This window comes from Carassius gibelio, chromosome B4, assembly GCF_023724105.1.
Source record: "Carassius gibelio isolate Cgi1373 ecotype wild population from Czech Republic chromosome B4, carGib1.2-hapl.c, whole genome shotgun sequence".
NCBI classification, from domain to species: Eukaryota; Metazoa; Chordata; class Actinopteri; order Cypriniformes; family Cyprinidae; genus Carassius; species Carassius gibelio.
Window position 1 is genome coordinate 8,210,292 of NC_068399.1, and position 27,526 is coordinate 8,237,817.

Here is a 27,526-nt window from a genome sequence, read left to right on the forward strand (position 1 = left end):
GTCACAAAAGAAGTGTGTTTTTGGTTGCCAGGGCAACACAACCCTGCACAGATTACCAAAAAAAAAAAAAAACATCATTAAGGGACCAGTGGATGGATTTTATTTTTACAGAGCATCAACGGAGTTGTGCAAGTGTTTTTGTTTGTTCCCTGCATTTCGAAGATGCTTGTTTTAAAAACAAGGCCCAGTTTGACGACGGATTTGCGTATCTTTTATTTCTTAAGGATGATGCAATCCCAACGAAAAAGGGTCACGATCGTGTGTTGGATCCGCAGGCAGTGAGTAAAACTGCTTAAAATATCTCTGCCTCCTTGTTAGTGCGTCCCCTCCCATGCCGGAGACCCGGGTTCGAGCCCCGCTCGGAGCGAGTCGTTGCTGCTGCTGTCTCGTTCAGTTTCAGCCTCGGGATCTGATTCTGGATCATAAATAAACGGCTGAATCTGACTGTAAGCCATGGTTTGTTTTGGATGATGGTTTTTCCCTCACGATAATGTCACAGTTTCCACATGCTCTCAATGCAAAAGCCTATTCGTGCTCGTGATTCTTTAGCTCCGCCCACACGTCACGCCTCCAGTCGATCGTGTTTTTCCGGGAAAAATCGGTACAGACTATCTTTCTCTTATGAATATAATAAAACTAAAGACTTTTTGGAGTTATGAAGGATGCAGTACTACTCTATAGGTACTCAAGATTAACAGGATATTGAGTGAAAACGAGCATTTCACCTCCCCTTTAATGCCGATATTTTTGACCATGACTATATATATATATATATATTAATCATCAGCAAACATATCGGCACCCTTGGTAAATATGATCAAAGAAGGATGTGAAAATTAAACTGCATTGTTAATCCTTTTGTTTTTTTGTTTTTTTAAATCACAAAAATCTAACCTTTCATTTGATAATAAGAATATAAAATGGGGGAAAATTTCGTTTTTGAAATGTTTTTTTTCTAATACACATTGGACACAATTAACGATTTAGCCATTTATTCAATACTTTTTTAAAACCTCCATTTGCCTGACAAGAGATCAGAGACCATTCCTTCATCCAGAATCACTCCACAGGCCAGGGTGGCCATTCGTGCCATTTTCGCAGGACACGTCCTGGCCAGGATTTCTATATTGCCTAAAATATCGAGGGTTTTGGCTTTGGTTTCCCGTTTAAATATTTAATGACGGTAATGATCATTTGACCAATAACCTGCAGACTTTGTACGTAAATCGACCAACTGTGGTGTGTGAGAAGGTGGGATCTACAGAGAACGGTCAAAGCGATGCAAATACGTGTAAATTTTAGTGTCGGACTGGAAAGCAGCCTTGAGCTGATTGATTGGTGTATGGCATCAAAGTAATGTGATGGCGATTCAAAAGCACAAGAAGCCATTGGTCTGTGCAGCACAAACAAAGCTAAAATGTTGATATTTTAGGCAATATAGAAATCCTGGCCAGGACGTGTTCTGCAAAAATGGCACGAATGGCCACCCTACTCCAGACCCTTCAGATTCCCAGCTTCTCCTCTTCAGTTCACTCCTCTCATGTTCTGTAGGGTTCAGGTCAGAGGACTGGAATGGCTATAGCAGAAGCTTGGTTTTGAGCTCAGTGACCCATTTCTGTGTTGTTTTTTAGGTTTGTGTTTGGATTATTGTACGGTTGGAAGATCCAAACATGGCCCATTATAAGATTTCTAACAGAGTCAGTCACTTTTTGATTTTTTATCTGTTTGATTTTGATAGAAGCCATGTATTTAAACAAGATGTCCAGGACCTCCAGCAGAAATATAGGCCCACAACAGCAAAAAAACATGGGGTACTTTTTATCCTTATGTGCACCAAACCCATCTTGAGTGTTTGCTGCTAAAAAGCTATTTTTTTAGTTTCATCGACAATAAAAGCCAGTCCCTTTTGAAGTTCCAGTCATGTCTGATAACTGAATATGCTTTAGTTTGTTTTTGGATGAGCTAGGAGAGTTTTTCTTTTAACCCTCCTAAACAATATGTGGTGATGTAGATGCGGTTTTACTTTTTTAAGGTTTTCTAACCCCGAGACTCAACATTTTTCTTCAATTCTCCAGCTGTGGTCCTTGGAGAGTCTTTAGCTACGCAAACTCTCCTTCTTACCGAGCATTAGGACAGTATAGACACACGTCCTCTCCCAGGCAGTTACATATAATTTTCTGTTGATTGGAAATTTTTAATTATTGCCCTGATGTTGGAAATGGGAATTTTCACTGCTCTAGTTCTTTTCTTAACCCTTAATCAGTGTTTGGGGTCCCAGGGGACCCCACTGGACTTTTCCTTCATTTTTTTAAAGTGTTACCCTCATCTCAGGGGCATGAAACTCGGTGACTTTTCCTAACCATGCACAAAATACTGGGCTTGATTTGGTTGTTCTGAAGGTGTTTAATATATATATATATATATATATATATATATATATATATATATATATATATATATATATATATATATATATATATATATAAAATTTAAGGTGTTTTCCAAAAAAAAACTTTTTGTTTGTCAAAAAAATAGAAGTAAATCCATTATAAATCTCAAAATTTCTACGTATAAACCAATTTATGGTCTTGGATAAATAAATAAAAAGTGGAATGAACTTTCCGTCTCATACACACACACACAAATGTATGTGCAACAGAGAGCATTTTTTACAGAAATTGGCAAATAAAATAAACAAAACTGGCATAACACAAATTTCACAAATGCAACATGGAACAGACACACACACAGAGAAAGAGAGAGAAAGGGAAAAGTGCAAATAAACTTTTGCACTCTGAGAAAGTTTACTGTTCGATGAAAGAGCTGCAGCAGTATTTTGAAAACATCACAGTTTAAGTATAAAAGTGTCAGTCTGGGTCCCGCACACAGCTGATTCTGTGACCATGGACAAAAGGTACAGATAATATTAAGTTACTAAACACGACTTGTTAATAAGGAGCTGACGTCTGATTTCTTCAAGTGGTCATATTTTACCATGTTTACTATGATAAGTTTAGCGTGCATATCTTTTTCATCACTTATAAATATTTCTGCCTTGTTTAGTGATTATAATCCACATTGGATCAAGTTATTTCAAACACTCGCTGCTGACTGAAAGAGAGTTTTGAGCTCGACTTATTTAAAAAAGTGTTTAACGCTGGTGTTAAAGCTGTTATCTTTCTGAAATGATCCGCAGCGCAGACTATTTTTATAAAAGCTCCCAAACAAAAATAATTATTATATTTTGATGATATGCAACGTGGAGCTAAACTCACGAAACGAGACGACAGATAAAATGTTACTTAATAAATACACAATTGTGATAGAGAATAAGAAGCTGACGTCTGATTTATCCAAGCGGTCATATTTACCATGTTTACTATGGTAACGTTAATGTTTAGCGTGCATAGTCTTTACATCGCTTATAAATATTTCTGCCTTGTTTATAGTGATTATAATCCACATTGGATAAAGTTATTTCAAACACTTGCTGCTTACTAAGAGTGAGATTTAAGCTCAACTTATTTTAAAACGTCTTTAATGCTGGTGTTAAAACTGTTATCTTTCTGAAATGATCCGCGCTCACGCTCTCCAGACGCGGAGAAACTCCGCCTTTGTTCATAACCCCTCCTCTAGCCCCAGCTGGCCCGCTTTGGCCCAAGGTTTTCATCGGGCCAAAAAAACCCTGGCCGTTGGCCCCGAGGAAGCCCCGGCGAGGCACGATCAAGCCCCGGAAGTGACAGTGGAAACGCGACTGGCCCTGGCACGCACTAGCATTCCCGGTCCTAGCCCGATAGTGGAAACACGGCTATGGTCTCTGATGTATAACCCAGGCCCAGATGTAACTGTAGATGAGTGCTTGATTCCATTCAGAGGAAGATGTGCTTTCAAGCAGTACATTCCCAGCAAACCTGCAAAGTACGAAATCAAGATCTGAGCTGCATGTGATTCCAGAACAAGTTATGCTTGGAATATGCAGCTGTACACAGCAAAGCCTCTAGGTGGAAAGCGTAAAAAAAAAAAAAAACCAGGGTATGCGAGTGGTCCTTCACTTGACTGCTGGTCTTCAGGGACATATAATAACCTGTGACAATTTTTTTTTATGTCACATGCCCTTGGCCAGGAGCTCCTAAAAAAACCCAGCTAACAATGGTTGACAATAAGAAGAAACAAGCCTGAGGTTCCACCTGCTCTTCTCTCAACAAAAGGCAGCGATTGCCTTTCTTCTGTCTTTGCCTTCAGTGACACACATTGCTTTGTATCTTATCGTCCCAAAAAAGGCAAAAATGTGTTACTAATGATGTCCTGCCACAAGGAGGCCATAGTAAGCAACAGGAAATGGACAAGAAGCCTCAAGTAATCTTGAAATTCAATCATTTCAAAGGAGGAGTTGACAACATCGACAAGGTATTTCCAAATTTGATATTCATATACATTTTGCTGAATATTTGCTAAATATATAATGCATTTCTTTTGTCAGTGAATGTACAAATTTGTGTGTCTTTGTAATATTGCAGATGATTGCAACCTACAGCTGCAAGAGGAAAACAGCTCGTTGGCCAATGTCTGTTACAGCCATGCTTGATGTGTCTGCCATCATTGCTTTTGTGGTGTGGAAAGAGATAAATCCTGCATGGGAGAGAGGAAAATGTTTCCAGAGAAGTCTCTTTCTTGAACAGCTTGGAAAAGTTCTGGTGAGTCCTCACATGAAGAGCTGAAAACACCTGCCTAGTACACCAGCCTCAGTCAAATTATTGATGAAAATGCAAAATCCTCCTCCTGACAGTGAAGAGGCTCCAGGACCCTCCACCCAACCTCCATCCTCAAAAAGAAAGTGCTGTGAGGTGTGTCCACGGAACAAAGACGTGAAGTCCAAAAGGCACTGCACAAACTGCAGGAAGAACATCTGCATTGCCCATAATATCAATATCTGCCAGATGTGCATGAACTTTAGTTCATGATACCAAGTACCATTAACAGTGTTTTGCATTCTGCTTGTTCTTTCACTTGTTTATTAGCCATGTGATTTATATAAAGTTGTATTGTTCTGTGTACCCTTTACTCCTGTTCCTTACAGTTTAGTGGTGCTGTTGTTTTGTTTTTTATTATATTGTTTTATTTACTTTGTTAAATTCATCAAAGTTGTGAGAAGTTGAAGCGTCAGGAAAAACTACGTGAAAATCCCTATGGACCTCTATTGGTTATATGTGGTCATTGCACTTTCTTTCTTTAATTATAATTTCTAAAGTTTTTTCACAAACCAGCAGATGTCAGTATTCTATCCCTAACACAGGGCAGTGACCAAAAACAAATTAGATTGAATATTTAAGTGATTTTTTTCTTTAAATTTTTTTTTTTTTTCATAAGCCAATTTATGGCCTAGTTAAGTAACTGTGCAGTAAATAGGTAAAAAAAAAACATCAAAATTTCCACAAAAACAGCATCAATTGATTGATTAGGGCGTATAGCCACTTCACTAATTTATGAAGCTCAATCATCTTTTGCTGCACATCAGAAATATATTCTTTGGTTTTTCTCATTGTGATGGATGATTAATGGAATTTGGACTTTGTTTTTCCTCCTCTTTATATTTCTGTGAAACAGGAAGCCATGGCTGGATAATTTCATGTTTTTTAATTCATGTTAATTGTGAATATGAATGGGAGTATACTTCAGAGATATTTTACTCAATAGAATTTTGCCCAACATGTATTTCAGAAAAGCATTTATATGATAATGATATTTCCCCCCCATTTTAAATATTTTTCCAATGATTTATTTTTATTATTTAAATAAAATATCAAAAGGATTAATAATGCAGATTAATATTCATATCTTTCTTTGATCATATTTACCTATGTGACCCTGGACCACAAAACCAGTATTAAGTGTACATTTAAAAAAAAAAATGGTTTGTTAGGATAGGATCATATTCGGCTGAGATATAACTGTTTGAAAATCTGGAATCTTAATTTTAAAAAAAAATTAAAATATTGAGAATATTGCCTTTAAAGTTGGTCAAATTAAGTTCCTAGCAATGCATATTACTAATCATGTAAATGCGGAACGTAACCGCACAGGAGCGGGATGAAAAAATTGTCCCATGCAGACCTCTACTTTCAAGGCGAGGCATTTTTCATCTTTATGTATGTAATCTATTTATTTATGACACTATATTTAATAATTTCTTGACAATCTTTTTTACATCTTAATTATTTGCTACATGATAAGTAAAGGAATAATCCACCAAAGCTCCCTATCAAACACTTCCTATGCCTTCTGTTTTCTAAGTCCTGACCAAGAAAATAGCTATGTGTAAAGCATGTCTGTATCCATACTTATTTTTGTGCATGGTTTATTTAGTTACTTCAACACCAAGGAGAAGAAGGTGCCAGGTTCAATATTTTCATCTTATTTTTATCCCTTTTGTTTAACTGTACTAAAACATAGAATGCACAAAACAACCACAACTTACTTTCAAAATTTTAAACTTGATATAACTTTACACAACATGATATGCATAACTTCAAAACAAACACAAAAACATCTTATTTTTTATATTCAGATCATAATGATGTCATAAATCATTGCCATAGTAAGTATAAAATTATTGCTTCACATGATGTGCCTTTACATGAAATACTACTGATCAGACTATATATACAGATTACTGTAAGCCAAATTTCCCATCATTCTTTTATCAATATCAAGCTATCATAAATTCGATACAAAAACCCCTTCATTGATTAAACAGGTCCATTAAAACAACTTAAAACATTTCTGGGAGAATATTTCATGGTCAAGTATTGAGCTCACAATTGTATTGAAAATTGCAAAGCGTTGTCTTCCTCCATCAGGGATTTATTTTGCGATAGCTTCTCAATTTCATGGTGACGTTGCTTTGAAGTCCAAACCTCATCAACTCCTCTTTTAACTGAAAATATATGAGCTTTATGACATCCATGCACTGATAAGATATGGTAGTCATACTGTAGCACATATATTTATTATTCACATTTAAAAGTATTTGCTGTTTCCTAGAAGTCTTTTGAAATGAAATGTTTACATAGAAAATGATGTGTAGTATTTATAAACTAAAAGTAATATACATTATGTAAATATTACCGTATTTTTCGGACTATAAGTCGCACCTGAGTATAAGTCACATCAGTCCAAAAATACGTCATGACGAGGAAAAAAATATATATAAGTCACACTGGACTATAAGTCACATTTATTTAGAACCAAGAACCAAGAGAAAACATTACCGTCTCTAGCCATGAGAGGGCGCTCTATGATTTCATACAGGAGCACTGAGCAGCATAGAGCGCCCTCTCTCGGCTGGAGATGGTAGTTTTCTCTTGGTTCATTTCTCTCGATTCATTTCAAATTAATTTAGATAAATAAGTCGTACCTGACTATAAGTCGCAGGACCAGCAAAACTATGAAAAAAAAGTGTGACTTATAGTCCGGAAAATACGGTAATTGCTGATAGATTAATGCCTTATGTTAAATCTTGAGTTGATTACCTGTATAATCACAAGCTCTTCAATCTGAGACTCTGACCAATTTTTTTGACTCTTAATCTTCACTCGCATTCCTATCACTGATCAATGGGGGAGAAACACATCTTTAGTGTTTTATGTATTGAAAACAGCAGAAACAATCACATATCCAAGTAAGCTTACCATACTCAGCTGACGACGGTGGGTTGATATGATGGCCATCAGATTCACCTAACAGCAAACCGAAATATCATATGTTACACTTATGATACAGACTTTTGTTTCTTTTTATTTTACAGCATCCACATTCATATCCATATTGTCACTGTTGGTTTCTTATTTTTGGGTATAATAGCCTAATGCTTATTCATTTTCACTCTAGAAGGTATATTTGCGCACCACTGTAACAGAAGAAAGGCAAACTGTCAAAGCATCTCTCATCTGTCCACTGACCAAAGTGTTGTAAAGATACAGCCGTGCAGTGCTGAGACCCCTGCTGCCCTGAAATAACCGCACCGTTATCTGGTTCTGCAGGAAGATTTTGAGTTGATGGAAGCCAGTATGTGAAGGAAGAGCTGCTCTGATCTGACCACAGTCTGTTTCGGTGCAGACCAATCCATACATTTTGAAAAAATCATTCAATGCTCAGTATCTGTTGACGCTCTGTCTCATTCCTCACGCTGGCCAGGTCTGTGTATTCCTCTCTACAGTAGCTCTGAGCTTCAGTCCAGGTCCTTTCCTCAGATACCCAGACATACTTCTGAGAGGAGTTTTCTCTACCTAGGATAAAAATGTTAAGACAGTAAGTCAATTCATTTGTTACTTCATCTGGCCATCCATCTTTTTAAAATGCATTTATTTTTACAATACACCTGCATTAACAAAACACACAGTTTTTGGGAGGTACACCGGATTTTTGATCCAAGCCAAGTCTTACCACAAGGACAGTGATGGTTGTTGAGACTTTGACTTAAAGTGATAAAAGTAAAAGCAGTGTGTACATAAAAGAAATACATTTTCAATTGGAATGTCTTACCATCATAGCAGACAAATGTGTAAGGATGGTCACATGAATAATCAAACCATTCCCCATTAGAATCCATGTAAACGCACAGCTCGTTCCCACCACTGTTGTCTGGTTGATGTAGCCAGTTCCTGAAATCTCTCTCTCCTTCCTGATAGAAATCATTGTCTTCCAGTGACCATCTCCAGCTGTTCACATCATCATACAGTCCAATCCAGGCTGAACCACTGTAACTCCCATTAACTGTGTTAATGAGTCTGTTCATTTCCTCCATGTTATCAACGGTGGCCAGATCTGTGTAATTCTGTCTGCAGTAGCTCTGAGCTTCAGTCCAGGTCTTAGATTCATTGACAAAGTGATACTGATGGAATGATGCTGATGCTATCAGTGTGAAGAAAAAATGTAATGATACAAAAGAAACATGTTTTATTCAGTACCTTTCAGGGCTGTACAGTGTGACATTTGTGCTATGAAAAATGAATAGATTTACCACTGTAGCCTGTATGAGATACAGTTTTCCGTGGTTATTACACAGCCATTTAGTACTGTGAAGTGATTTAGTTGTGCTTGGCTGTGTATGAGATTATGCTTATGCTTTTGAAGAAATAGCCTATCTTGGCTTCTATCAGCTGCAGCTCTGGTACGCCGTCTCAATATCCTTCTGCACAACATGATATCTACACATGGCTGTAGCCAGCTATGAGGTCATCGAGGTCCGGACCTCTGTAAATATTTCATGTTCGAAAATAAAATTTGTTCTGTGATTGACTAATTTGTTGCTAAACTTCCGAAGTGAACGAAGACTCACTTCGGAAGTGTCTCGCAGCGAATATTTTCATACCGCTAAGAGTTGTTAGCGAGATGGAGTAGAAAGTTAATAAAGTAGGAAGTTGCGGTTTAGGGCCAGCGATCACTTGATCTGATTTCAAAATATTTTGAAATAATTTCGGTTTAAATGTATTTATTTATAGGTTTTTGTTTATTTTAATAGCAACATCTGGCAACATTGCATCTCCAGCATTAGTCTTAGTAGTTAACAAAAAACTACAAAAAAATAGCAGCAGCTATTTACACTAAGTGCAAATATCTATAGATTATATTTATACTATACTATATTTATAATATTTTTCTTTTACAAGAGGGAAATTAGTAGTAAATAGCAAAACCAACATGACGAAGAATCATGATAAAATCATGAATTGTGATATTCCTGAAAAAAACATTGTGATCTGATATTTTTGCCTTATCTTCCACCCTTGGCCTGTGTTACAAAACTTTCAACCTCTGTAGCACCAGTGCTATAAGCAAAAAGGTTAATTCACAGCCCTGTCTTTATTTTGTTCTAATATATCTTTTTCTTATTCTTTTCTAATCGCAGGTTATTTTTCATTTATTTATTTTCCTGGGTACTCACCACTGTAGCAAAAGAAAGGTAATGCAGTGTTGCAGTTTTCATCAGTCCAGCTCCCAGAGTCACTAAGTGACACTGCAGTGCAGTATTCATTGTTTCTAGCATTATCTGGCTGTCCTGTCCTCCAGTTACTGAATGAAGAGTTGCTCTGATCTGACCAAGATCTGGTTCTGTAAAGTCCAATCCAAACACTTTGAAGAAGTGGAATTAATGACTGAACCCTGTAGTTTTCCATCTCATTTCTGATACTGACGAGGTCTGTGTGATGTTCTCTACAGTAACTCTGCGCTTCAGTCCAGGTTTTATACTGGTAAACAAACACATAGCTTGTACTAGCATTCGCTTGTCCTGTGGGAAGCAATTTAAATGTGATTTATCATAAAAGCATAATTTGTTCAAAATACTTCTTTAAGAGTCTATAAGCAGTTCTCACCATCATAGCAAACAAAAGGAGCTGTACTGTAGCAAGAGGTTTCACCCCATATTCCATGATTAAATGGCAAGTACACACACAGACTCTGTCCACCCGAGTTCACTTGTTGCTGAACAAACCAGCTTTTAAAACCTTCACCTAATGCTGCATTTTCCAATGACCATCTCCAGCTGTTCAGATCATCATAGAGTCCAATCCAAGTCGATCCATATAAAGTGCCACGTACTGTTTTAATGAGTCTGTTCATTTCCTCCATATTATCAATGGTGGCCAGATCAGTGTAATTCTGTCTGCAGTAACTCTGAGCTTCAGTCCAGGTCTTAGACTCAGACACAAAGTGATACTGACGGGTGCATGAAGATTGTGTGCAGGTCCCTGTGAATTGTTTCACAGCACAGAAAACAAAGAAGAGGGAAAAAGTTCTGAAGAAAATTATAAATACAACACTTTTGTTTTTACCCCCATTTTTCATGAGTTGATCTCAAAGATCTAAGACTTTTTCTATGTACACAAAAGGCCTATTTCTCTCAAATATTGTTTCAAATCGGTTTTATCAATATCCAGCAACTTTGGACAGCCATTGAAGAGAAGTGGACCAACATCCCACAGGCCACAATCAACAACCTGATCAACTCTATGCGAAGGAGGTATGTTGCACTACTTGAGGCAAATGATAGTCACACCAGATGCTGACTGGTTTTCGGACCCCCGATACAGTAAAACTGCACATTTTAGAGCGGCCTTTTATTGTGGCCAGTCTAAGGCACAGCAGTGCAATAATCCTTATTTCTAATCAGCATCTTGATATGCCACACCTGTGAGGTGGATGGATTATCTTGGCAAAGGAGAAGTGCTCACTAACACAGATTTAGACAGATTTGTGAACAATATTTAAGAGAAATAGGCCTTTTGTGTACATAGAAAAAGTCTTAGATATTTGAGTTCAGCACATGAAAAATGGAGGCAAAAACAAAAGTGTTGCATTTATAATTTTGTTTCAGTGTACATCTGAATAAATATGCTTTTCATTCATGTATGGTTTGTTAGGATAAGACAATATTCGGCTAATACGACTATTGGTGCATCTCAGTAAATTAGAATGTCGTGGAAAATGTCATTTATTTCAGTAATTTCAACTCAAATAGTGAAACTTGTGTATTAAATATATTCAATGCAAACAGACTGAAGTAGTATAAGTCTTGGTTCTTTTAATTGTGATGATTTTGGCTCACATTTAACAAAAACCCACCAATTCACAGAACAATCTCCACAGATTTGCATATGGTGACATGCCAATCAGCTAAACAACTCAAAACACCTACAAAGGATTCCCGAGCCTTCAAAATGGTCTTTCAATTTGGTTCACTAGGCTACACAATCATGGGGAAGACTGCGGATCTGACAGTTGTCCAGAAGACCCTTCACAAGGAGGATAAGCCACAAACATCCACAGCCAAAGAAGCTGGCTGTTCAGAGTGCTGTGAGTTAAGTGGAAGGAAAAAGTGTGGAAGAAAAAAATGCACAACCAACCGAGAGAACCACAGCCTTATGAGGATTGTCAAACCAAACAATGCAGATGAGCTGTAGGCCACTGTCAAAGAGACCTGGGCTTCCAGACCACCTCAGCAGTGCCACAAACCCAAGTATTGAGTACATGAAGAGTAAATTAACATACGTTCCACAAGGCCAATAATTCACTAAAAAAATATTTTTTTTTGTTGAGATAGTGAAGTGGTGGGTTTTTGTTAAATATGAGCCAAAATCATCACAATTAAAAGAACTAAAGACTTAAACCATTTCAGTCTGTGTGTATTGAATTTATTTCATACAGAAGTATCACAATTTGAGTTGAATTACTTAAATTAAACTTTTTTTCCAAAACATTCTAATTCAGTGATCCTCAAATCTGGCTCGCGAGATCCATTTTCCGGCGAAGTTTAGCTCTAACCCTAATCAAACACACATGAGTTTGCTAATCAGTGTCTTCAGGATCATTAGAAAATCACAGGCAGGTGTGTTTAATTGGAGTCGGAGCTAAACTCTGCAGGAAACTGGATCTCGCGTGCCAGATTTGAGGATCACTGTTCTAATTCATTGAGATGCACCTGCATTAACAAATCTGGGATCTGTGGGTGCAAAAAAAAAAAGAAAAGAAAAGAAAATCGAAATATTTAGAAAATCACCTTTAAAGTTGTCCAAATGAAGTTCTTAGCAATGCATATTACTAATGAAAAATTATGTTTTTATATATTTACAATAGGGAATTTACTTAATATTTTAATGAAACATGATCTTTACAATATCCTTATGATTTTTGGCATGAAAAAAAAATTAATAATTTTGTACCATACAATTTTTTTTTTTTTTTTGGCTATTGCTAAAAATATACCCCAGCGACTTATGTATTAGGGTCTCATTTATGACAGATTGATTCACACTGAATTTTATGCAAAATGGGTATACGACACTTGAGGAATTTAAAGAAGAGTAAAACGTATACTGCTGTGCATTTGACCCTAATTAACAGTTGTTTGATCCCTATATGGTGTACTCCATGATATTTAGTTGTAAAATAAATTAATGAAAAAAAAAATAATAATAACAGTAAAGTTTTGAAGACTAAAACCATTTTGGGGATCAGTCCCTTTGGTCATATTTTTATTTTCATTGAATCATTAACATGTTAAGTTTTACCAACATTTTACAAAAGGTTTTCTACAATAAATTTCAATGTCTTTTGAATCCACATATTTTCTGGTGCTAAAAGTCTATCTTATTTGTCACAAATTATGACATCCATAAAAGCGAGAGAACTTACTGTTGTAACAGAAGAAAGGCATGTTGATTATACAGATCTCATCTGTCCATCGGCCTGAATGTCTGAATGATACTGCAGTGCAGTGCTGATAGCCTGCAACATAATCTTGACTGCCACCGTTATCTGGTTGAGCTTTTAACCCAGGAATTTCAGGCCTCCAGTTTTGATAACTGTTATTCTGACTGTTTGACCAAACTCTGTTTCTGTACAGGCCGATCCAGACTCCTCCACCTGTTGTCTCATAGATCCTCTGGTTCTCAGTCTGATTTCTCACATTGGCGAGATCGGTGTAATGCTCTCTGCAGTATCTATGAGCCTCTAACCAGGGTTTCCCATAATTGATACTGATAAAACTCTGTGTGGCGGTTTCTCTACCTGATATGAAATATGACAAATTTATTTGCACATCAGCGATCAAAAAAAAAAAAAAAAAAAAGAAATCGTTACCATCATAGCAAACAAATTGGAATGCAGAGTCACATGACAAATCAGCCCATTCCCCATTAGAATCCATGTAAACGCACAGCTCGTTCCCACCACTGTTGTCTGGTTCATGTAGCCAGTTCCTGAAATCTCTCCTTCCTGATAGAAATCATTGTCTTCCAGTGACCATTTCCAGCTGTTCACATCATCATACAGTCCAATCCAGGCTGAACCACTGTAACTCCCATTAACTGTGTTAATGAGTCTGTTCATTTCCTCCATGTTATCAACGGTGGCCAGATCTGTGTAAGTCTGTCTGCAGTAACTCTGAGCTTCAGTCCAGGTCTTAGATTCATTGACAAAGTGATACTGATGGGATGATGCTGATCCTGGCAATAGAGGAACAAATTAAGCATTTATTTGTTTATCATAGTATAACAAATATTTCTAATGAATTCAGTGGACTCCAATCTGAGACTACTAACAACATTTAAGCATTTTTCTCATTTAATGAATTATTTACTGTTAGAAATTATATGATCAGTATTGGGTGGACAAATGAACACAAATTTCAGAATATAGTGTATAGTAGTTGGATTTGTTTTCCTTTTGCTTTAAACAAAGTAGCCATTGAACTGCATGAAATTCTCAATATTGTGTCACACTAAAATTGTTAATGGTCACCAATATATTTTGGTTACCAACATTCTTCAAAATTTCTTCTGTGTTCTGTAAAAAAAAAGATATGCATACCAATTTGGAATGACATGAGGGTGAATTAATGATGACCCAATTAAACATATTGGGGGAACTAGTATGCCTTTAAAGGCACGTTGACACCAAGAATGACAACAGTAATGATATTAGCACCCATACCAATGCATGAAAACATTCTGCAGAAGAGTATGTTATGTTGTCCACCACTTTAAATGCTCAAACTACTTAAAGTAGGGTGGATTCTGATTGGCTAATTGTTAAAGATTTTATCACCCAACATCTGGAAAAATCTCTCTAAAATTGATTCCAACTATATTGTTGTTATTGTTATATACAGTGGCCGAGAGAACTCAAGAGAGAAATGTTTCAAGGGCATCCAAACAATGCTTAAGAAAATGAACCATGGTTTTATTATAGTAAAAGTGTAGTAACCATTTTTTAAATATATATATATATATATATTTTATTTATTAACATTTCTTGGGCGTACCATTTATATAACTACAGTTGCACACATACCATCTGTACTACTCGCAGCTCATTTCTCTATTTGGGTGTGTTGTGAGTATTTAAAATTCAGCACGTGCTGTCAAACTGCTGAAGAAATTTTCTTAATTTGCTGGTGCTTTTTCTGTTTGCATTTGTTATCTTAAATTCAGGCTTTGAGCTCCCTCAGCCACAGGGCCGGCCCGCGGCATAGGCGGTATAGGCAAATGCTAAGGGCGCCACTCATCCATAGGGGCGCCAGAATGAGTGAACTAGTGATTTATTTATTTTTTTTACATATTTTTTTTATAATAGGCTACTATTTAAAAACCATTAATTTGAAATACTAACCACTCTTCAATCTTCCCCCGCCCATCGAGTGCTTGAAGTGCATCAGAAACAGAGCGCGCGCACAATCAGTTGTTGGTAATTTGTTGTGTAGCGTGCCTGACGCCGCATCCAATGTAGACAGCACTGCTTTTGTTAACACACAGCTCGTAGAAACGGGCCTGGCAGCTCGCGCCAGTTCTACACAGGGTGAAAGTTTCCTGATTGTGACGGAAGGCCGAATTTACATGACACTTTATAAATGAGCATAGTCTGCGATAGATACAGTGCCAAAAAGAAGAGAAGAGGATAAAGACAGAGGTAAAGAGATGTAGTGAAAGAACAATTTATTGCATAGGAGTAAGATACTATAATTTCATGGCAGTTATTTTTTACCTTAAACTTAAATGTTAGCAGTTGTTCTAAGTTCTGAGTCCCCAGACTGTGATTTTGTACAATCATGTCAGTTTTAAGGCGCATTTTTTATTATCACTTTTTTATTAATGTTTTACTCTACAGTTGTGCAGTTTTGGGGGGATACAGTACAGGCCAAAAGTTTGGAAACATTACTATTTTTAATGTTTTTGAAAGAAGTTTCTTCTGCTCATCATGCATGCATTTATTTGATCAAAAATACAGAAAAAATGTAATATTGTGATATATTATTACAATTTAAAATAATTTTCATTTATTTATTCATAAGCATCATTACTCCATTCTTCAGTGTCACATGTGACATCCAGTCTATCACATGATCCTTTAGAAATCATTCTAATATTCTGATTTATTATGAGTGTTGGAAACAGTTATGCTGTAATGTGTGTGGATAAATATATATATATATATATATATATATATATATATATATATATATATATATATATATGCTAAATCATGAACACAATGACAGGGTCAAATGGGCTGTGATGCATGGGGCGCCAGGTAAAATCTTGCCTAGGACAGCAAATTGGTCAGGGCCGGCCCTGCTCAGCCACCATAGCTAACAGTTGTTTGGTGAATTTCCCTATTCTCATGGAATTTGCATTTTTTAAACTCTATATTGGTGTGAATCGCTTATATGTTCTACTGTACTCACCACTATGGCAAAAGAAGGGAAACGCGACTTTGCAGTCTTCATCAGTCCATGTCCCAGAGTCACTAAATGACACTGAAGTGCAGGATCCAGCAGTATCTGGCTGCCATGTGCTCCAGTAAGTAAATGAAGAGTTGCTTTGATCTGACCAAGACCAGGTTCTGTACAGTCCAATCCAGAAACGGTCATAATAAACATTTTGTAATAAATATTGGATCTTCTGGTTTTCAACCTCATTTCTGATACTGACAAGGTCTGTGTGATGTTCTCTGCAGTAACTCTGAGCTTCAGTCCAGGTTTTGTATTCGTTGGTATAAACATAAGTTGCACTGGCATTTTCTCTTCCTGAAAAATATAAACAAAATGTAATTCAGAGAAAGGATGGTTTAGTTGTTTTTAGTTTGGTTCACCATCTTATGCGTTTTAAAAGAACAGCTCACCGTCATAGCAGACTGCAGAATGAGTTGCGGAGCAGCTTTCCGTAGACCATATCCCTTTGTTTATATACACACACAGACGTTGTACTTCAGAATTCCCTGGTCCTTTATTATACCAGTTCCTGAAGTCTTTTTCTCCAGCCTTAAAGAAGTCACTGTCCTCTAGAGTCCATTTCCAACCATTCAGATCATCATAGAGTCCAATCCATGCCAAATCAATGGAAACATCATTCACTTTGTCCAATAACTGGAGTGTCTGTTGATTATTTTCAATGGTGACCAGATCAGTGTATTTCTCTCTACAGTATCTCTGAGCTTCTGTCCAATTCTTGGATTCATTCACAAAGACATACTGAGAGGCACACAGTGTGAGGGGAAAGAAACCTGTTGAAAAGACAAAAGTTGCCTTATAATGACATCATATGATAATGTCTCAGTTATGTCCATTGTCAGACATTAGAAGCCCTCTCCCAAATCCTCTGAGTCCACACTTTTGTAACGTATTGCCACTTTGACTATCGGGTCGAAGTCTTCTGTGGAGCTCACCTTAGTGTGGGCTCAGCAGAAGTGCACATCTAGGGTGCAAAGGGGGCATTTGCGAGCACCCTTCTTAAAGCTATAGACCCTTGTGACGTCACGTTCTACTCGCGCAAATTCTGAAAGACATGACGGACGGCAGAAGAGCTATGCTGTAGGACGGATGGCAAGCCAAGCGAGTACGAGTTCGTGTTCGTTCATGTTATACTTTTTTTTTTTACTTGTATGTAAGCACAGTGCAGTGTTAATGTTCAAACTGTGTATTTACAATGTTAAAGTGGCTGACAACAATAAATATTCTTATTAGGAATAAAACTGCTTCGATTTTTTTAACTGTGCAGAGTAGTAACGTTAACTGAATAGTTAGGCCTACTAACGTACGCTATTGTATTTTAATATTGGTCATTATGGTGGTACTTGGCCAGCCAAATATTTGGTACTGAGGTGGTACTTGGTAAAAAAGTTATAGATCAAGTGAATTAGAAAGTTGCTCTGGCACACCCAGTGAACAACGGTAACTTAAGTGGGTAGCCAAGAACGATGTCCTCTAAAAATAGGCTACGTGTTATAAAGAATACACATTAATACAAAATAAACCCTAGATTGATGTCTTACCTCTGCCATTTTGAGGTACCTCCCCGTGCCGTGAGCGTAGCATCACGTATCTGTCTCCCAGCCAGTTACAAAGAACTGTTAAGCATCCAGACTTTTAAAAGCTTTGAGGTCAGCACCAGTGTATGGGGATACCCCGTTTACCACATAATTGTACAGATCGTGTGGAATGATGTTGGGTAGATTTAATGAGGTCCGTGAAAATGGAGGAAGAAGGTAAGGAACGGTATCCAATCCTTCGACCTCCAACTCCAACTTTTATTAAATACCAATAAAAAACCATACATTTTATTGGTATTTAACATTAAACTGATTGAAACTTCCTGCTTGTCTACTATTTAGCTTGTGCTTCCGGTGATTCTGCCCTCCATCATTGCGTCATCACGTGGTCGTACTGACGTGTTTGCAAAGGGTCTATAGCATGATAAATGGGATTGGGGTTGGGGGTAGAGGTTTAATGCTGTGTTCACACCAACATTTTGTATGCATTTGCGTGTCTAGAGCGAAATAGATGCACATAAAAAGAAGCTAAATTGACGTGCGTCCGAGGGGAAACCTGCTTCTTGTGGGAGGGGCAAGTGCTAGGCGGTTGTCTGTTTGCAAGATGGCTGATGTTGATCGAGCATTCATCGAGAAAGTTACTGCTAAATAAACACATTATCTTGTTAGCGAAAAGTAGCTTTTTATTAGGGGGAAAACAGTTGTAACAAAATGTCAGGAAGGCCGCAGGTTGATAAAGGTGTACGTGACTCAAAAGTAAAATGTTTATTTACAACTTACCAGGTTGCCCAAACTCCTCACCGACACTCTTCTAAGCAAGGTCCTTTTTATTCCTGTCTCTAAAGAAATATGAACTTGTGTCATATAGCTCCGGGGGACTGCTCAATGACAATATCAGTCGTTCCTCCATGTTGAATGAGCGACTCCGGGTGGGCTTGCCGCCACAACAGCAAGCAGCCTCCTGATTGGTTAACGCGGTGTGAATTGACACCAAAGTAAAAAAAATTCAACTCTGGCATCAGACGCGAATTCGTAAATGCACAAAAAGCACCATTCGCATCAGACACTCAATTTGCATCTGCCTATCGAGACTTCCAGGTGCATGTAAACGCATCTTTTCATTAACTTAACATTGAAATAATACACGCCAGACGGACTATTTGCATTTGGTGTGAACGCATTAGGGATACTATCCCTGTAATATACTTTTTTTTTATTAATATGAAATGTATATGGATTTTCATATTTTTTATTCATATGGAATATATACATTTATTATTAAAATTTTACTCTAAATAAGAAACTAAAACTTCCAGTAGATGGCAGTAAATGTCTTAATAGTAAGTAATTGAAATATTCATTTGATTTATTCAAATGGCTGATTCATTCAGGAATGAAGTAAATGGCTTGCATTATTTTTATTACTTATTAATTAGATTAACGCATTTTTGATTAGATTGTGCCTTGATTGTTATGATGATAGGAAAGTGGAGATGGATATGACAGCAAAACATAGGGAGGGGAATCAAATTCGGGTCGCCGGAAACACAACACGCTACTACAGGTAAATAAAAAAACTTTGTTTAAATTAAAATGTTGTGTACCTAAAAGTTAAATAAAAACTGTATTGTACTGAAATGTAAAAACGACTTTATTCAAATAAAGAAATTCAAATGTATTGTGTTTTAACAGTAATTTATAATTAATTTAGTGATTCCTCCGTGAACAACTGAGTCCCACTAGTGCTTCACGAACCACACTTTTGAGAACCACTGGTTTAAGCTAATATTTGGTAGCTAGAGATATCTCACAGTTGACATCATGATGGTATTATTGATCTTCAGTAACTTACCTTCATAGTCATGAACACATTTTAAACACTTATAAAATTTGCCTTCACGACTCTATAGCTGTGCAGTAAAATTCCCTTTAAAGATATACTTTTCATTCATTAACACTTTTATTGTACTGAAGTATAAAGTGTAGCAGGTGCAGGAATCACAAGTCTCATGTCATTTAATAAAAAAAATATGTTGTGCAACATACAATGAACAATGTTCATCCGGGTGAGTTTAAGCAAACTGCAAGTACTATTTGTTAGTAAAACAAATATGGTGAGTGTGAATTTCATATGCTATGATAATTCGAACAAATTTTTATTCTTATTGTAAAATAATAGAACGCCTTTGGGTTTCTTTTGGTTACTGTTAGACTGGAAAAATAAAGAAATTAAACACACATAAGCCAAATGGTTGCAACTGCACTGGCACATCTGACACATTAACAAGAAAGAGCAGCAGTAGTTCCGGTAGCTCAGTAATGATTCAAGATTTACACCAGTGGAATTACAAATAAATTGTAATAGATAATTTTATAAAGCTGACTCATCTCAAACTGCACTGATCTTAATCTGACAAAAATGGTCTCTGGATTGAGAATGTGCCTTCCTACCTTCTTCCATCAACTAGTAAATCCTGTTTATGGCTGACTTAAAGCTATTTGTTTTTGATGATGTGATATGATGTCAAATTCCAACTTGTTTCACTATGTCAAAGAAAATAAAACTGCAACCATCAAGCAAAGAATAACCTGCACTTACTTATCCATTTTTATCCTGAACAACCAATGGGTGCCACCATGATAACTAGCTACTGTTTATTGAATCCTGTTTTGAATGTCCAGTCTAAATTCAACTGGTAAAACGTGAATCAATGAGCACTTAAAATAAATAAATAAATTAATTAATTCAAGCAGCAATGCATGCTAACAACTTTTTGGGTTAGAGTTGGGTTAGAGGGTTAGGTTTTTCAGTGTAAAATGGTTTATTCAGATGGCTCATCATGAAACATTATTTTTTTAAACACTTTAAAAACAATTTATGAATTTGTAAAAAAAAAAAAAAAAAAAAAAAAGGAATTAACCAAATTTAGTAATTAAGTTGCCTGCGTAACTAACCAATTTTTTCTCTCTCTCTATTATTATTATTTTTTAAATTCTATTTATCGTAATGCATAATGTGGGTGCAACTACTTTTTTAACATCACCAAACCTGTTGGGTGGCCTATAATTAAGCTACCAGCTTAAAGAATACATGAATATTATTTTTTATAATTGTTTATGATAATTTCAATTCTAGCTTAGAAATTTTAAATTTCAACTTAAGTCTACAAGGCTAGAAACATGCTGTCATACCCCATTGGACTTGTTCTGTGTTTCCTTTCCCCATGTGTTTGCCCTTATTTGGTCCTGTTCCTGATCTCACTAGTTCATCATTAGTTAATATTCAGCTCACCTGTTTGTCCCTTGTTAGTCAAACTACTTAAGTTCAACTCTTTTTACTGGTTTTTGTGCTCTGTACTGATGACAATGAGCCTGTGAAAAGGGCAGCATTTCCTGCTACTATTGCAGTATACACGTATATAGAAAATATAATTCAAAAACATAAAAACAACCTTAAATAAGTGGTCATTTGCTAACAATGCAGAAATATAAGTATTTACCAAGTTCCAGACCCCATCCCCCGACATTTATTTTTAAATAACTAAAAATAACTTTTAGATAAGGATTCAAAATAAGTAAAAAGATTCCAAACCTGATAGTAATACCAGTGAAAACATGGTTCTGGAGGAGATCATGCCTGTTTTATTGTAATTTATGTGTTAAAAGTAATCAAGCACATTTTTTGTCAAAAAATCTAGTTGACATCAAATCCCGTCTTTCTCATCTGTTTATGTTTGGGGCTGTCTTTATATTTATTGCAAAAATGTGGGTGGGATCTATAAAATCACAAAACCTGTTGGGTCACCAAGCAGTGTGAGTTTCTTCAGCATAACTTCACAAAATAAAGATGTGATCTGTTTAACACAACCTGTAGTAAAAGCATAAAGTAGGAGACATGGTGTAAATTGGAAAATGCATTAATGAATTTCTGTTCATCAGCTTTCTATTCAATTTCGACAGTAGCTTTTCATAAAAAAGGCAATGGATCTTTAAATAATATGAAACCAGAAAGACCAGTGCAAAAGGAAGTTTATTTCTTTCAATATATATATATATTTTTGTTATACCAGGTCTAGTCTACCATTCTATAGTTCAATTCAATACAGTTCAATAATGATAATAAAGACTGTTCATAGAGGAATTTATGTATCAGTTGTCTGTAAGCCATGGTTATGTCCAAACAAATACAGAAATATATTATACTAGCTTAAACGTACACTATGTTTGTGCAGTTTTAGTGTACGAGACCATCCAAAAAATATATTCACTGATCGCTTTAGAATTTGAACAGATAACCTGTATTTCGTAGCAACATTTATTAACTTATTCTCCTAAAATGGACCAGCATTTAGACTGGAACATAAAGTAAATTAAACACACATAAGCCAAATGGTTGTAACTGCACTGGCACATCTGACACATTAACAAGAAAGAGCGTCACTAGTTCCTGTAGCTCAGTAATGATCCAAGATTTACACCGGTGGAATTACAAATAAGAAATGCACATTCTGAAGACAATAAATCAATAACTTTTTTAATTTTATAAATAATTTTATAAAGCTGACTCCTCTCTAACTGCACTGATCTTAATCTGACAAAATGGTCTCTGGATTGAGAATGTGCCTTCCTACCTTCTGCCATCAACTAGTAAATCCTGTTTATGGCTGACTTAAAGCTATTTGTTTTTGATGATGTGATATGATATGTCAAACTCCAACTTGTTTAACTATCTCAAAGAAAAGAAAACTGCAACTGTCAAGCCAAGAATAACCTGCACTTTCTTATCCATTTTTTTTTTCTGAACAACCAATGGGTGCCACCATGATAACTGGCTACTGTTTACTGAATCCTGTTTTGCATGTCCAGTCTAAATTAAACTGGTAAAATGTGAATCAGTGAGCATGCTAATAACTTTTAGGGTTTAGGAACGAATGATATCCATAAGCAGAACCATAGTTCAACATAGGTAAATGCACTGTCCTTCTTATACTCATGAAGGCCACCTGTTTTCACTTCTCGAGCAGGGCCCCACAGCCCAGGCCCACAACATCCTCCTAATTAAGAAAAATTTTAAATTAATATGCTGTTAAACTCATTATTTATGATATAATGGACGTAGATAGGGTTGGAGTATATAGGTTTCAAACTACCAGGGATAGAATGGGTAGGTTTTAGGTGTAGCGTGGTTCAATTGGTTAGGATTACCGTATTTTCTACTATAAGTCGCACTTTTTTTCATAGTTTGGCTGGTCCTGTGACTTATAGTCAGGTGCGACTTATTTATCAAAATTATTTGACTTGAACCGAGAGAAATTAACTAAGAGACATAAACCAAGGTAAAACATTACCGTCTCTAGCCTCTAGAGGGTGCTCTATGCTGCTCAGTGCTCCTGTAGTCTACACTGAAGACATAGAGCGCCCTCTCGCAACTGTAGATATTAATGTTTTCTCTTGGTTCTAAATAAATGCAACTTATAGTCTAGTGTGACTTATATATGTTTTTTTCCTCATCATGACGTATTTTTGGACTGATGCGACTTGTACTCAGGTGCAACTTATAGTCCGAAAAATACGGTAGGTTTTGTATGGTTCTTCTGGGTAGGTTTAGGTGTAGTATGATTTAAATTGGGTAGGTTTAGGTGTATTGGTTTGGTTTAGAATGAATGAATCTACATTTCTCTATTTTGTTTAAAAGGTTATGAGTATGCTGATAAATTCTGTCCCACGAATTGTCTCTTTACTTATTGCAAAATATCATAAATATACAGTTGGTAGTTTCCACTGAAGTATTTGAAATCAGATCAATCAAACTGAAATATCTGTTTACTGGTCCTATTCTTTACCCATCTCAAATACACACAACATTTACATCAATCAATCAATCAATCACTTTATTTATAAAGCACAATTAAACACAACTTGCATTGAACAATGTGCTATACAGAATTCAAAAATTTAAAATATGGACCATAACACGATAAAAGACAATGACAAACAGGCCAACTGCATCAACATTCATTTTGTATAAGACAGATCAAATAGGAAAGTCTTTAACCTCACTTTAAAAATGGACAGGGTGGGTGCATTTCTAATTTCAGGTGGGAGATTGTACCACAGTTTTGGAGCAGGAATAGAAAATGCTCTATCTCCTCTATTTGTAAGTTTTGATCTAGGAACCACTAAGAGGTCTAAGTTTGCAGACCTAAGAGCTCTTGTAGGTTGGTGAAGTGTTAGTAGATCAGAAAGGTAAGTGGGAGTTACATGTTCCCGTTTACGAACTCCTGTCAAAACTCTAGCAGCAGCATTTTGGACTATCTGCAGGCGAATTATGGATGATTTACTGATCCCCAAATAAAGCGAATTGCAATAATCTAGCCTTGTAGTGATAAAACCATGTATACATCTTTCAAAATTGGAGAATTAAAGGAAAGACTTAATTTTTATCAGGGTTCGAAACTGGTAGTAGCTTGCCTTCACAACTTGATTTACCTGTCAAGTTTTAGGGCACTGTCTAGTACCACTCCCAAGTTTTTAACGTATGGCTTAACATAAGGTCTCAAGGCAACAAGATTCACATTTGTTGTATCATGTACACTGGAAGATGTAAACACCATAACCAGTCTTATTCTCATTCAGACTTAAAAAATTCTGTGACATCCATGCTTTAACATCCTCAAGGCAAGCAGCCATCTGTTCTAAACTATTTTTGTGTTTAAGGGGAAAATATATTTGTGTGTCATCTGCATAACAGTGATAACTGTAGTCATATTTCCTAAAAGTAGTACCTAAAGGAAGCATGTATAAAGAAAACAACATAGGGACTAGTGTGGAGCCTTGAGGAATTCCACACGTCAGCTTTACAGAGGAAGATCGATAGTTACCAAAGTTAACTGAGAAACTCTTGTTTGTCAGATAAGACTGAAACCAATGTAAGACTGAGCCTCTGATGCCCACTATGTGTTCTAAATGAGACAGCAAGACATTATGGTCTACCGTGTCAAATGCAGCACTTAAGTCCAGAATTACCAACACTAACGAGTCTCCAGAGTCAGTGGCTAAGAAAATGTCATTGAACACTTTTACCAGAGCCGTTTCAGTAGAGTGAAATTTTCTCAATTTTATTGTCGACCAAAAATGTTTGAAGCTGGGACAGTACTACTTTTTTACTATTTTTTTGTCAACAATGGGAGATTACAAATGGGGTGAAAATTATATAATTCGGAGGAATCCAAGTAAGACCTCTTAAGTCTGGGTTGCACTGATGTGTTTCAAATACTCAGGAACAACTCCTAACTCAAGGCATTTGTTTATAAAATTTAAAAGTGTCAGACCCATTACATTAAACACTTGTTTAAATAATCGTGCCGGGATAGTATCTAATGGTGAACCTGTAGGTTTTAGCTGCTTCACTGTCATGATTCAAGAGGCGGAAGCAAGATGCAAGTGAACACTTTATTAGGAGATGAAAAAGTCAATGAGCAATACTGGAGTTCGGGTGGGCTGGTGGTGCAGGGACTAGATGGTCAGCGTGCTGGTGAAGACAGGTGACGGTGAACATCCAGACGAGACGACGAGAATCACAGGAACAGCGAACAGGAACTTGGAACCGAACAGGACTGGTAGAGCACATGACGAACACCGTGGACACCAAAACAACGATCTGACAAAGAGAGGAGAGTGCGGTGAGTTTTTGTAGGTGAGTGAATTGGCAGTAGCTGGTGCGGTGAATGAGATCTGCTGGAGTGCTGATCAGTAATAACGAGCGGTCACGCCCACTCACACACAGAACAACAAATACATGGCACACGAAGAAGCCAGTGAATTCATGAACTGTGACAGTACCCCCTCTCCTAAGAACACCTCTTGGCGTTCCTTACCTGTTGATTGTAATCATCAATAAGGGAGTGATCCAGGATGTCTCTAGCAGGAACCCAACTTCTCTCCTCTGGACCGTAACCCTCCCAGTCCACCAAGTACTGGAATCCGCATCCCTTCCACCTTGAGTCCAGAATACGATTAACCGAATATGTTGGTTCCCCATCTACAGGTCGCGGTGGGGAACCGGGGTATAGGTGGATTAATATGGAAGTGAAACACAGGCTTCATTTTAGAAACATGGAAGGCGGAATGAATCCTCCTGTACACTGGAGGTAGTTTGAGGCGGACTGCCACCGGACTAATGATTTTGGTGACAGTGAACGGGCCGATAAATTTGGGAGCAAGCTTATTAGAGACGGAGCGGAGAGGAATGTTCTTGGTAGAAAGCCACACTTTTTGACCAACGACGTATACGGGAGGCTTAGACCGGTGGCGATCGGCTTTAGCCTTGGTGCGCGCTCCCGCTTGGAGTAGAGTCTAGCAGGCTCTAGTCCAAGTGCGATGACACCTCTGGACGAAGGCGTGAGCGGAGGGAACCGCGACTTCAGATTCCAGACTAGGAAAGATTGGTGGCTGGTTACCTACACTACACTGAAACGGAGATAGGCCCGTGGATGATACTGGTAACGAATTGTGGGCGCACTCCACCATTGACAGTTGTTGACTCCAAGAGGAAGGATTCTTGGAAACCAGACATCGCAACGTTCTTTCTAAATCCTGGTTGGCTCTCTCAGTTTGCCCATTGCTCTGGGGATGAAACCCTGAAGACAGACTAACAGCTGCGCCCAGTAATCTACAAAACTCTTGCCAAAATTTGGACACAAATTGGGGTCCTCTGTCGGAAACCACTTCCGTCGGGAGGCCATGTAACCGAAAGACGTGGTTGATGACTATTAACGCTGTCTCTTTGGCTGAGGGTAATTTGCGCAAGGGAATTAAATGGACCGCCTTCGAGAACCGGTCCACCACGGTCAAAACTACAATGTTACCCTGAGAGGGTGGGAGGGCGGTGACAAAATCTAGTGCGATGTGGGACCAGGGTCTCGAAGGGATCGGCGGCGGTTGAAGGAGCCCATCTGGGGGCCAATTGGAAGTCTTACCAGTGGCGCAAACGGAGCAAGCCAAAACAAAATGGTGAACGTCGCGAGCCATACGTGACCACTAAAATCGTTGTTTAACTAATGATGTAGTGCGACTGACTCCTGGATGGCAAGCTACATTGGAACAATGCCCCCATTGAATAACGTCGGACCGTAATCCCTCTGGCACAAATAAGCGGTTCGGTGGGCACACGACCGGGGGCGTTACCCTTTGTAAGGCCGTCTTGACCTTCGATTCGACCTCCCATGAGAGTGTGGAGATAATTAGGGTCTCTGAAAAAATGCACTCGGGAGTAGACGTGCGATCGGAACGGTCAAAAATGCGAGATAATGAATCGGGCTTGATGTTTTTGGAGCCCGGGCGGTACGAGAGAGTAAAGTCAACACGTCCGAAAAAAAGTGCCCACCGAGCCAGCCTGGAGTTCAATCTTTTAGCGGTTCTAATGTATTCCAAATTCTTATGATCGGTCCAAACGATAAAAGGTACCCCCGACCCTTCTAACCAGTGACGCAATTCCTCCAATGCTAACTTGACTGCCAACAACTCTCTGTTACCAATATCATAGTTACGTTCGGCAGGGGACAAACGGTGAGACAAAAACGCGCACGGATGCATCCTGTCATCTGTGGGAGAACATTGGGATAGCACTTCACCTACCCCTACCTCTGACGCATCTACCTCCACCACGAACTGACGTGATGGATCAGGGGTAATTAAAATGGGA